We start from the raw sequence: 14,079 nt of genomic DNA, 5'->3' as shown, positions 1-14,079 counted from the left end.
GTTGGGAAGGGGATGGGGTGGGGTGGGGGTGTTGGGAAGGGGCTGGGTGGGGTAGGAGTGCTGGGAACGGGGCTGGGTGGGGTGAGGGTGTTGCGATGGGGTTGGGTGAGGGTGGGGGGTGCTGGGAATGGGGCTGGGGTGGGGTGGCGGTGCTGGGAATGGGGCTGAGGTGAGGTGGGGGTGTTGGGAAGAGGCTGGGTAGGGTTGGGATGCTGGGAATGGGATTGGGGTGGGGTGGGGTGCTGGGAACGGGGTTGGGTGGAAGTGCTGGGGTGGGGTGGGGGTGTTGGGATGGGGTTGGGGGTAAGGTGGGGGTATTGGGATGAGGATGGGGTGGGGTGGGGTGAGGGGTGGAGGGAGAGGGGTTTGGGGTCGATAGAAGAGGGGGTGGGGTGAGGGATGGTTAGACGGGAGGAGGGGGTTGGGGAAGGGGATTTTTTTTTTCTAAATTTATTATTTTTTAAAAATATTTTTAAATTAAAAAACTAAAAAAAAGTTTTAATATTTTTTTTTTTTTTTTAATATAAAATTAATAAAAAATTGACCCCTACTCGCACCCCAGGCGAGCATAATTATTCTCCTTGTCCTAGTCAGCATTTTAATGCCACATAGGCAAAGTCAAAGGTCAAAGGGTTTAAAATTTAGCTTTTTAGTGGGTTCAGGGGTCCAGATGACAAACATGCAAGTAGAAGTGTCTAACTTACAAAACCGATTTAGTACAAGGGTCCACTGAGCCATTTTGCCAATAATAGAGGTGAAAGTGTCTAATAAAAATATTTTATCATCTATTTAAATGCTCATTTAAAACATGTCATCAACCAAGTATCTAAATAAAATTTACTAAATTCGTTTGACCATGAAAATTACTTTTTCTCGGAGTTAGAGTTGGAGTTGAAGATGAAGTTGGAGTTTGAGTTGTGTTTGGCCATGAATATAAACTAAAGTTGTTTTTGAAATTTTGTGAGAGAAGTATGAGTGCAAAAAGTGAAAACAACTAAAACTTGTTTTCACTTTTCCTAATAATTTTCTGGAATTGGAGTTGGAAAATTCATGGCCAAACGCAGCGTGTTTTTACCTTTTTCACTAAAGTGAAATAATTTTTCAAAAAAAAGAAAAAAATTTCTATGGCCAAACGGCTAAGAGGTTATGGATGCACTCAACCTACTTTAATGTTAGGCGAAACTCATCGGCGACCCCCTAAACTTGGCACGATCTTTCACTTAGGCACCTCAACTGGACCATGTTCATTTTAAACACCTCAAATAGCTATAAGTGTGTCATTTTGACACTTTTTGCTGATATGGCAAAAAGAGTGCATTACACTCTCTATAGGCGCGTGAATGATGAATTTAGTCAATTTTTAATTATTTTTTTCATCATCTTCTTCTTCTCAATTACTCCAGCCATTTCCCATACTTTTTCACCATTTTTCTCCCTTTGCATCAATCTTGAACTCAAATATGTTCTTCAAATCTCTCAATAGTTGTAGTCACTCTCTCCCAACATTATTATTTCTTAATTTTTTGATTAAAAAAATCATCTTTTCAGCATAAAAGAAAAAAATTATAGACTCAAAAATCATCTTGAAAATTATTTTTATTGGTCATCAATGACGAATTCATTGATAAGGCAGATATAGGCATCATCCTTTACAAAAAATTTCAATTTCTCCGACGCCTCCATGATGATTTGTTGTTGCAGAAAATCCCAATCACAGACCCCATTTATGGGTATGTTGGTTGTTGCAGTGATGGATTATTGAGAGCTCGAATTTGTTGTATTTTGAACAAAACAAAAGAGAAAAGTGACGGAATTTTGCTATTGCAATCACTTATGATCATTGTTATTGAAGAAATCTGAAGAAATTTTGAAGATAATTTTTAGAGATGGAAATTTAAGAAATGATTGAGGAGGGGGGAGGGGCTGCGTTGCTGCAACATTAGTTTGTGGAGAGGGAGGAGGTTGCTGCAACAATCTTAGGGTGGTGGTGGGGTGGCAGCAATCTTGGGGTGGTGGTGGGGTGGGGATACTTGGAGAAGATGATGTTTGGGGATGAGTCATTTATTTATTGATTTTTTATTTAAAATTGAAGTTAATTTTTTAAAAATTAATTTTTTAAATTATAATTTATTTAAAATTATTATTTTAAACAAGAACGCCACATGCCTTTTTTTAATTGTTGGTATGCCATGTCAGCGAATGTGTGTATTACACACACATTATAAAATCAGTTGATTGTAAAAAAAGTGTCAAAATGACATAGTTAATAGCTGGTTGAGGTATCAAAAATGAACATGGTCCAGTTGAGGTGCCAAAGTGAAAGATCGTGCCAAGTTCAGAGGGCTGGCGATTGGTTTGACCTTAATGTTATATAACAATGTGGATCTACCTTCTTTCTGTTATGTACCATTAAAAGAGAGTATACAAAATTAGAGAAGAAAGTCTTACGATCCCTCAAAGAAGAAATTTCATAAGTAGCAAATTTAAACTCATAATTAGGAGTTTCATAATAACTGTTTTGTAATTACATAAAATAACAAATTGTATTTTGTATTTTAGGCAAAATTTGCTACCAAAATACATATAAAAACGAAGTTTATTGTCCTCTTTTTTCTCAAATCGGTTGAGTTAAATAAGGAATAATGCTTCAATTACTTCAGCATTTAAAGCTAGGGATTCTTTTTTCATAAATGACTCTTATTAAAAGATTTTTTCTTAAATTACATAACTAATAAATCTATATTAGTTAATATTTTTACCAAAATTATATAATGGATTATTCCTTTAATGATTATGAGTTTTGCTTTTTCATAGGAGAATATATCTATATTACATATCCCAAAAATATACAAAATACATAGATACACAAATCTGCATATGTATTTACAATATAAAAATACATATATATTTGCATATGTATTTACAAATTACATATCTGACAACTATATACATATACATATAGGTAATCAAAAATACATATACGTGCACATGCCCTGAAAATGTATCTATATCAATAATCTATAATATATTAAAAATGTGAAGGCCCTTAGAAAAATGATTTGAACTTTTTGGCCTTCATTAAAACACCCCGTAATAGGCAAAATTGTCTTTTCACTTTTTTTTTTTAAAATAATTATCGCTACATTATTATTCAAATATTTAGGATACAAAAAGAAAAATAAGGAAGAATCACATAACTAAAAGGAATTCAATGTAATATGACACATTTTTAATTAGGAGTCCTACACAACTTTTTAGGAAAAAAACTATCCATGAAAAGGAAAAAAAGAAAATTAAGAACCAAAAGTTATAGTTAAAAAAAAGGCATAAAAGAAAAGGTACGAATTTATTAATGAAAAAATTTTAGGAACAAAAATATACTTTTAAAAAAAATATATGTATGGAAAGAAAAAAATATATTTTATTCACGTAAGAATTCATAATATTTAACACTTCTAAATCAAATAGAATTTTACCTTCTATAAAAAAAGAAGTCTACAATTTCAAATTTTACTAGAAAAATATCTTCTACTTCTATATTTTCTTTTTATTCTTAGTTTTATTTTAATTTTGATTGATGATTAATTAACATTTTCTTCTTGGATTCTTTAAGTTTTTCTAGCCTTCTTTGTTATATGAAGTCCCTTTTCAATTTTTACTTATATAAAATTATTTTAATTGTAAATAAATAATGAGATTTAGCATATCATCATTATGTTTATTGATATACTTTGATGGTTATTATTATTTTTTTTTTTTTTGGATACAAGCTTCAATTGTTATCACACATACAAAATATGATAAAATACTCTTTTCAGAGGTAATTTTAGTTTCTATTTTCAATTAAAATAACTTTTTGTAATAAATGATGCTTTCCTCAAAGCCCGATTGAACGTTCATCTACCACATGTATTAAGCAGAAACATAACAAATAGTAACATAGTAGAAACTACAATAATTGAGATATTAGAACAACACTATTAAATTTAACCTTAACACAAAATTCCTTAAAATTCTATCAAACATTTATTATCAGCAATATAGACTTGAACAGAACAGAAAATGCAACAAAACAATATGATAATCAGATATTAGAATAAAATGATTAATTTTAACCTTTTTGTGATTATAGACACACTTTCAGAGCTCATAAAAAAATAGTTATAAAAATATCTCTATCATGAAACTTTATATTATTGATGTTATTATAAGAATATGGTGTTTTATATCCCTAATAGAATAGAATTTGTTGAAAATTAGTTTCTAATATAATAGAATTTTTCTCTTATTATATATTTTTAAATATTTTAATAAGTTGAAGGTGTAGGATTCCTAGAATTGATAGGAATTAGAAGTGTGCTTTAATAATATGTCTTTTGATTTTTTAAATTAAATATCTGAATATGGAAAAATAGTAAAATGTTTATACTTATGTATTTGAAAACTATAGTTCAATTAGGAGTTCTTACCTTTTATAAATAAGTAAAACCAAATATTAGAATTATAATTAAATAATAATTTATTGAGGAAAATAGTAAAAAGATGATTTTGTCTATTGCGCAGTCTTTTAATTAAGGGTAAGACCCTTAAAAATATGATTTAAACTTTCTGCGCTTCATTAAAAGTCTCTGTAATAGACAAAATTGTCTTTTCACCTTTTTTCTAATATTAAATATTAACTATAATGAATTTATTACAAATTAAAAAAGAACAAGAAATCCTTTTCCAAAAAAATAGGTTTGGCCCAAAAAAATAGGCTACGTATATGACTTACTAAAAATAGGTAAAAGTGAAGTTATGAAGAAACCATTTATGAATAGAACATAAAGACTTCACATTGAAATAACAATAAATATCGGAAGTATCTCGGACGACTTCTAATCAAACTACATAGGAGTTGTAGAAGTTGTGACAGACCATGCATCACGTATGAATTACGAGGGAAATCTCATTGTGAATACAAACACTTTATGATAACAGTTTGGGGTGCTCGTCGGTTGGTTTATAGTTCGATTTAATGTATTATTGATTCGTTTTATTTGTTTTTAATTTCTAAATATACTAAATCGATAACCACCACTTGATGGGAATATACTGGGCAAGTTGTTGTTGTTGTACTAAGTCAATAACCAAATCAATAAGATAGTTCTTATTAATGTGGATCCTTAACAGTTACAATTTTTAAGTTAACCGATAAAAAAATACTCATTTATATACACGACACGAAAATGCTCATATGTTCAAAGACTATGGTATTGATTTATACGAAAGTAATTTGATATTATGTTTATGCAGTATAATTTTGTACTATTTTAATTTCTATTTCATAGCTTTATTATTAATTAACGTGACACACGTGCAAAGCACGTACACTTGACTAGTATTTATAAAATAAGATTTGTATATTATATACAAATGAGTACCCATTAGCTAATAAATACATATACTAAAATAAATACGTATAGATAGATACATATGTTACCCTCTAAAAGGACATAGGACAATCCAAATACAAATCCAATCCTATCCAAAAATACAAATACTTTCACATGTCCCAAATGTATATATATACAACAAGATTTGTATATAAATACAAATTAGTACACATTTGCTAATAAATAAATATACAAATAACTCTTTGTCTTTATCTTCGTCTGAATCATATTCAGAGGAGTTTTCAACATCAGGACTTGGAATTTGCTTGATTCTCCGATTTCTTCTGATTTTTTTTTCTCTCAGATTTTTGTATTTTCGAAAGTTTTGGAGATAAATGTTTTTTTCAGTTATTTTTGTTTTATAATTTCGACCATCTTCTTTGGATTATTACAATGCTTCGACCTTACCTCTTCGATGCTCACTGATTTCTTCGACAGCATAGGAGTAGAAACCACTTTAACAACTTCATCTTGAGTTAATCCAATACTAAATGATGATGGATTACTAGAAACATAATTGATGGATGGTATAACTCTATTTAATCTTCTATATAGTGTGTTCTGCTATTAGAGCAGAACTCCACAATCATACAACAAAAAAATTTTAAAAATAAAAAAAAATTCGCAGTAACAATGATGAACCAAAAAAATAGAAAACTATAAAATATATAGAATTTGTGAAAGAGATAACATGCAGTAACTGCAAATTAATAGTTACCTTAATTAATGGAGCACAATCTTTATCTACATGGTGAGAAAAAACATGAGAAAATCTGAAAAATAGGAGCCATTTGAGAAAAAAAATAAAAGACAAAGTAAGAAAGGAAAGAGAATAGGTGTTGGAATGAAAATATGAGAAGTTACCTGATCTAAGGTGGATTTATGCACCTTAGTGTCATTATCCTAGCTTGTTTAGCCTTGTTTTGAGGACTTCTTGTGTGCTTAATGAGTAAATAATGATATAAATAAGCATCTAAGTGTTTAAGTATGCGATTACAATGTTTAAAGGTGTTTTCAAACAAGTTTGGATTCAAATTGATCATTTAAAGTCTAGACGAGAAAACTAGTGTTACTAGCTTGAGCTAGGTGTCGTTCTAGTTGATCTCGATGAATTCTAATGTGTTGAATGAGTTTCTAATGGTTTAATTGTGTAAATATGTGTGGAAGAATTTTTTTATAGTGTTCAAAGTTCAATTGAAACTAGCCAAGAGTCAACAATAAGTTAAAGATTAAAGAGGGCGAAACTAGTTCTTAGCTTAAGTTTCTAGTGTGTTGTTCTTGATGGTGTGTTGTGTTGAACTCTAATCCTTGTTGTTTGATCATGTAGGATGCTTGGTGAGTTGATTTTGAGGATATATGGATGATACACAATCTTAAAATTAAAGGAAAACAACACCATAAGGCTTGGGATGGAAGACATGTGCAAGACCTTGAGTTATACATCAAAAGTGCAATTTTCAGTGAGGGTATGGGAATAGCCCCGCGCCGCACTCCACTCTCCCTGAGAATAAGCAAGGCGGAACGCCACTCTATCCCTTGCAGCAAGCCACGCTATGCGGAACTCTCTCGTATGGGCAAAGCAACGCAGCGCACACCCTGTCCCATACACGGTAAAAATCCCTCCACTATAAATAGGGCACTTGTACTTTGTTAGACACCTTGGACGTCTTGGATCTTTGGAGAGGGGTTGATAAACACTTCTTTTAGGGTTTATGTCTCTTTACTTTAGCTTTTTAATGGATGATATCATGTATTCAATTACTTTGATTATGGTTATGTCTATTAGCGGCTAAATGCCCTCTTTCCGAGGTTAAGGCCAAAAATATATTTACTTATGCTTTGAATTGAGTTTTTTTAGATTGATTTTCATATTTGGTTATTTATTTATCCTTGTTATTACTATTTTAAGGATTTGCGACCCTTAGAATACATATATTATCATCTTGTAAGCCCCGAGAGGGGGAATGAGAGGATAGAACGTGGAGGTAAATAGAGTAAGGTTCTTATTCTTTTATATAATAAGGAATTTGAATTAGCGTCTAGGATAGGGATATATCTAGAAGCCTTTCTTGGTTCACATGTAGGATGATATCTTATTGCATCTAAATGGATTATTACATGTCCGCTCAACGATGTAGTTGTAATGTCCCAGTCAGGTAGAAGGTTAGAGGTCAGGAGACCATCATCATACAATAAACCCTGCGAATCAACAACCAAGATAAGTAATCTAATGAATGAAGTTCAATAGCGTAGTATGATTGTTCGTACTGCTTTAACCCCAGATTTTCATCCATTCATTGTTCAAAGTCTTTACTTATCCACATTGTTTTAGTTTACTTTTAATTACAAACTTTCAAAACTCTTTTGGTTATGTTGCACTAGTAAATCTCAATTGTGAACTAGAATTTTATAGTTGTTTAACATAAGTCTCTGAGGGATCGATATTCGAATTTTTATAAGGCCACTGTATTACTTGGTGAGGCCACGTACACTTGCGTGTGCACTTGGGCATAATCAAGTTTTTGGCGCCATTGCCGGGGATTTGTAAATTGGCAACTATTTTTGTTTTAGTTTTACTTTTTAAATTTATTCGGTGCTTTACACTTGGTCTTGGTATTGAATTTACAAAAAATAAGTTTACAGAATAGTAAGCTGGGAAGAGATAGAAAATTGGTTGAACCAAGCCCCAAACCCGAGCAACGCTTTCATCAATTGAGGTGGGAAACATTTCTTCTCCCTCGTATTTTGCAAATTCAAGAGGAACATGACAATCCTGCTCTCATGGTTGAAGATTAACCATTCCGTATGACAGTTCGCAAAGTGGCAATCCTACTTCCGACAAATTTGACCTCCCCATTTAGAAATCGGCTGCTGGAGGTAACTTTGAGCTGAAAAAGAACATGGTGCAACTTTTGATCAGCAGTGGACAGTTTATGGGACTTTCACATAAAGATCCACAAGTCCACCTGTGGAAATTTCTGGAGACTAATGACACATTCATCCCTACGGGGTGTGTCAACTGATTATGTTAGGCTGACACTATTCCCCCCTTTCACTATTAGGGGAAGTAAAGAAGTGATTAAATGCTGAGCCGGCAAGTTCAATCACAACCTAGGATGACTTAGCACAGAAATTCCTCATCTGATTCTTTCCATCTAGCAAGACTGTAAGACTGCACAGTGGGATTGTGTGCTTCAAATAGAATCCATATTGTGTGTTTCAAATAGAATTCGGATGAGAATCTATATCATGTATGTGAGAGGTTTAAAGCTCTTCTTCGGACTGTCCAAATCATCAACAGTGTACTAGCTCACACTTTTGTTAAGGTACTTGATCACCATATGAAAATTTTGCTAGATTCAGTTGTAGGTGGTCGAGCGTTAGAATTAACGTATAATGAGCTATACACCTTGTTGAACCGAATTACACAAAGGAATCCTGAGTGGCATTCTGACTCAAGAAGTGCTACAAAGAAGATTGTAGGTGTGTTGATGGTTGACCAGTTTACTACTATATCCACTTAGATTGTTGTGCTATAAAATTAGTTGACTACTCAGTTCAGCAATATAAAATTCAGGGTTACGCAGCCTGCAGCAATAGTTAATACAATTCAGCAGACAAACACTTGGTGAATGGTTTGTGGCAATAGTGGTCATTCTGCAGATATGTGTGCTGCCAGTCCTGAATCAGTGATGTTTGTGGGTAATGTTCAAAGGACGAATTATAAGAACGTCTACAATCTAAAGTGGCAGTTTCAGCCATCGAATCCATCATGGAACTCCCAACAACAGCAATTTCAGCAACCACAGGAACAAGGAAATCAGGCCACTAACAATGTGGAAGAGATGCTGAAACAAATTTTAGTTGCTCAAGCACAATTAAAAGCAGATATAAAGAGCCAACAAGCTTATATAAAGATCCAACAGATGGCTACAAGGAACTTGGAGTTGTAGATAAGACAGATAGCAACAACGCAAAACACTAGGCCTCAAGGTAGTTTGCCAAGTGATACTGAAAATCATAAATAAGTTATAGAAATAACTTTGTAGAGTGGTAAAGATCTTAATGAAGAACCTCCAAAGAAAACTAAGGAGGTAGATGCGGAGTAGGATCCTAAATTGGTAAATGATAAAGTTGCTAAAAATTCGAGGAATTCTGAGTACTCAAAAACAAAAGTTGCCGAACAGGTGAAAGATAGACCATCATTACCTTTCTCAAAGAGGCTTAGAAAAACAAAGGAGGATGTATGCTTTAAAAAGTTCTTTGACACGTTCAGAGAGCTTTACATTAATTTTTTTCTTTTAGATGTTTTACAGGGAATGCCCAAGTACACTAAGTACTTGAAGGATGTGGTCACCAACAAAGTTAAGCTGCAAGATGTAGAAACAGTAGCATTCATTGAGGAGTATAGTTCTATGGTCACGTAGAAGATGCCTAAAAAGCTCAAAGACCTTGGGAGTTTCACTCTCCCGATTAAACTTAGCAGTAGTGAGGTGGTCTATACACTTAGTGATTTGGGGGCAAGTATCAACTTAATTCCTCTCTTTGTTCAACACTCTGGGCTTAGGAAAGCCGAGACCAAGCACAGTTGTACTCCAATTGGCAGACCGTACCCTAGCCCATCCTAAAGGTTTCATAGAGGATATTCTAATCAAGGTTGGTAAGTTTATTATTCCTGTTGATTTTATTGTTTAGGATTTTAAGGCATATTAAAGAGTGTCAGTCATCTTGGGACGTCTATTTTTGGCAACGAGAGAAACACAGATAGATATGAGAGAGGGCACACTCACAATGAGTCTAGATGATGAAGAGGTGGTATTCAAAGAGTACAAACCACTTAAAACACTATCCCATTACAAAGATTTGTGCATGATTACTTTGATTGAAAGAGATAAGTATGGGATAGTGGAGTGTAGTCCACAAGAAACCTCTTCGGACTTCCTCATTGAACAACCCAAGACACAACCACCTCAGCTCAAAATGATGTAGATTGATGAGCTTGAAAAGGATATTATTGAGAAAGTTGTTGACCTTGAGAGTTCACACTGAAGAGGTCAGAAATGAATTAGAAGATAGCCTCCAAGTAGGAGGAAGAGGTTGAAGGAAATTTGATGAGTTATAGATTGGGTCGTGTCACGACGGGAGGCAACCCAAATTAAGGTAGGTTTTATTTTTAGTACTTTTAGTTTTTACTTCACTAGTTTTATTTTTATCAAGTCACAGGTTGATGGGAAGTCTGAGTACTGAAAAACCTGAACTAAGGAGCATGGCGAAGCTGAGTGTGGGGTCCCCCGGACCCTCTTGATGTATAAAGATGCTACTAGCTAGTCCTAGAGGCCTTAGGGAGTATTTTTATCTCTACTTTTAAAGTATACTTCGAGGAGAAAGTAGATTTTTATGTGTGGGGTGGGGAAATTTCTATTTTTAGGAGTAATTTTTAAATTTTTTTGTGTTAGAAATAAGTGGGATGTTCTTGTTGGCTCTATATTTGATTGCATGATGCAAGTGTTTTAGTTGTAAGGAGTATGTTGATTGTGTGAATTACTACTTTTGAGACTCCTAGGGTCATAATTATGACTTTTGTACTTGTTGGCTTAATGTTGAATTCATGTTGTGTTTGTATATTCGTTGTTGTATGTGATGTCTAGAACTTGCATGGTATGTGTGCAAAGGAAAATAAAGAGTATGGATTTAGGAGATGATATAGGCATTTCTTTGATAGCCATGATTATACCCTTTTTTGACCTACCCTTTTGTATAATCCCAGTTAACCCCATTGAGCCTTTAGTCTATTCTTTTGCAACCTCATATGTAGCCTAATTCCCTTCTTTGATTGACCTTAATTTGATCCAAAGCTCCTAAGTGCTTTAGTGTAAAATTAATTAAGTTACGGAGTTAGAAATTCAAGTAGGAGAAAGGTTAAATTGAAGCCCCAAAGTGATAGTTATTGGTGTGTACAATTGTTATGTGTTATGGTTGGGAGTTGTGTAATATAAAGAAAAAAATTTGTTCAAATTGAATAAGTTGTGAATAGACAATAATCCTACCATAGTGTATGTGAATGATCTTAACGAGATGGGGCAAAACAAAAGATAAGGGTAAACAAAAGTGGTGTGAAGTGGTTTTTAAAGGTGAGTTGATTGTATAATATGATTTATTAAAGTTCTTAGGGAAGTTAGTGATTATTCTTGGCCCAAATAGTTCCTACCCATCCCTTAGCCTACATTACAACCCTTAAAAGCCTAATTGATCCTAAGTTTTAACATTCTGATATTAGTTGAGTACTACACTAAGGGAAAGCCTATGGTTGTGTTGTGTAACTTATGAATTCCTTGTGAGAGTGAGCGTAATTTGATTCTTGTACCCATTCTATTATAAATTGCATTTATGTGAGTGATTATGAGTAACTCTCTTGTGGTGAGGGCACATGTTTAATTATAGTTGGGTGATTTGTATGATGTCTTTGATTGGGCAATATGCATAGTTTGCCCACTAGGTGAGTTAATTCTTAAGGCTAGGATGTTTTGAAGTAGTATTCTTGAACTGTCAATTGAGTACATAAATGCTTATTGTATAAACTTGCATTCTGTGAACCATTGTAATACTAGCTTGAGTTGTCTTTCTTGTAGTATAATTATAGAGTCACCTAAGATTATGATTCTTAGATTAAAAAGTTGTTCGAGGACGAACAAGACTTTAAGTGTGGGGTGATGATCTGAGGTGGATTTATGCACCTGAGTATTGTTATCCTAGCTTGTTTAGCCCTTTTTTGAGGACTTCTTGTGTGCTCAATGAGTAAATAGTGATCTAAATAATCATATAAGTGTTTAAGTATGCGATTAAAATGTTTAAAGGTGTTTTCAAACAAGTTTGGATTCAAATTGATCATTCAGAGTCTAGACGAGAAAACTAGTGTTACTAGCTTGAGCTAGGTGTTGTTCTAGTTGATCTCGATGGATTCTAATGTGTTGAATGAGTTCCTAATGGTTTGATTGTGTAAATATGTGTGGGAAAACTTGTTTATAGTATTCAAAGTTCATTTGAAATAATCCAAGAGTTAACAATAAGTTAAAGATTAAAAAGGGCGAAACTAGTTCTTAGCTTAAGTTTCTAGTGCGTTGTTCTTGATGATGTGTTGTGTTGAGCTCTAATACTTGGTGTTTGATCATGTAGGATGCTTGGTGAGTTAATTTTGAGGATACATGGATCATATACAAGCTGAAAATTAAAGAGAAACAATACCACAAGGCTTGGGATGGAAGACAAGTGCAAGACGAAGAGTTATACGTCAAAAAAAGCAATTTCCACTGAGGGTATGGGAATAGCCCCGCACCGTACTCCTTGATCCCTGGGAATAATCAAGGTCGCACTCCACTCTCTCCCTTGAATCAATCCACGCGATGCGGACCTCTCTCCCATGGGTAAAGCAACGCGGCGCACACCTTGTCTCATACATGACAAAAATCCCTCCACTATAAATAGGGCACTTGTACACTTTGTTAGACATCTTGGACGTCTTGGAGCTTTGGATAGGGGATGATAATCACTTATTTTAAGGTTTATATCTATTTACTCTATCTCTTTAATGGATTATGTCATGTATTCAATTACTTTGATTACAGTTATATCTATTAGCGGCTAAACGCCCCCTCGAGGTTAAGGCCAAGAACATATTTACTTATGCTTTGAATTGAGTTTGTTTGGATTTCTTATCATATTTGGTTGTTTATTTATCCTTGTTATTACTATTTGAAGAATTCACAACTCGTAGAATACATATATTGTCGTCTTGTGAGCTCCGGGAGGGGGAACGAGAGGATAGAACGTAGGAATAAATAGAATAACATTCTTATTCTTTTATAAAATAAGAAATTTGAATTAGCGTCTAGGATAAGGATATACCTAGAAGCCTTTCTTGGTTCACATGTAGTATGACATCTTAATGCATCTAAATGGATTATTACATCTCGGTCAATGACGTAGTTATAATGTCCAGCTAGGTAGAAGGTTAGAGGTCGGGAGACCATGATCATATGATAAACCCTGCGAATCAACAACCAAGATAAGTAATCTAACGAATGAAGTTCAATAGCGTTGTATGATTGTTCGTAGTTCTTTAACCCCGAGTTTTCATCCATTGATTGTTCAAAGTCTTTACTTATCCGCATTGTTTTAGTTTACTTTTAGTTACAAACTTTCAAAACTCTTTTGGTTATGTTGGACTAGTAAATCTCAATTGTGAACTATAATTTAATAGTTTTTAACACAAGTGTCTGATATTTGGCTCTTTATAAGGCCACTGTATTACTTGGTGAGGCCACGTACACTTGCGTGTGCACTTGGACACAATCATTACCTCTTGGTAACCATTACTCAAAAAAATGTTATTTTTGCTATAAAATATAATTTTATGAAAGTATTGTTATTTATCATAATTATAATCTTAAGTTTGCCTTCTTGTAATTTTTCCTCCCCAAAATATGTCTCAAGAAAATAACTTCACAATTAACACTCACATGTTGCTCCTCCTCCTCCTCGCGGTCAACATGGTGTGTTGATGTTTTCATGGTGGTTGGATGCTGATTTTGTTGCATTTCTGTATTATAATGTGTAATATTATATAATAAATATATATGAAATGTAT

This window comes from Capsicum annuum, chromosome 9 (assembly GCF_002878395.1).
Source record: "Capsicum annuum cultivar UCD-10X-F1 chromosome 9, UCD10Xv1.1, whole genome shotgun sequence".
NCBI lineage: Eukaryota > Viridiplantae > Streptophyta > Magnoliopsida > Solanales > Solanaceae > Capsicum > Capsicum annuum.
This window is presented reverse-complemented; position numbering follows the sequence as displayed.